Source organism: Montipora foliosa, chromosome 3 (genome assembly GCF_036669935.1).
Source record: "Montipora foliosa isolate CH-2021 chromosome 3, ASM3666993v2, whole genome shotgun sequence".
In the NCBI taxonomy this organism is placed as follows: domain Eukaryota; kingdom Metazoa; phylum Cnidaria; class Anthozoa; order Scleractinia; family Acroporidae; genus Montipora; species Montipora foliosa.
This window is the reverse complement of record NC_090871.1, coordinates 44996269-44996577: the sequence shown is the minus strand read 5'-3', so window position 1 is coordinate 44996577 and position 309 is coordinate 44996269.

Below are 309 nucleotides of genomic sequence, written 5' to 3'. Positions count from 1 at the left end.
GTCAAACATGACAACGTAGTCATTTAATAATATAGTGACTACAATTTTCTCAAGTTGTACTTCACGTTAAAAATAAAAAGAAAACAACCCTTTTTGCGGAAATTGATTCGTGGTCTTTGATCCTGCATCCCAGCTCCTTGATCCTGCTTTTCCAGGAAATCAAGTAATCGCGATGTTCAAGGTTCCAGTTCCCCTTTGCACACTCGCTGGTGATGTCAGTTCTGGTTGTAAAGTAGCCAAGCTGTTAAAATTTACATTAAGTAGATACATTATATCTTACAACCAGCTGTTCCACTGTTCCTGCTGGTC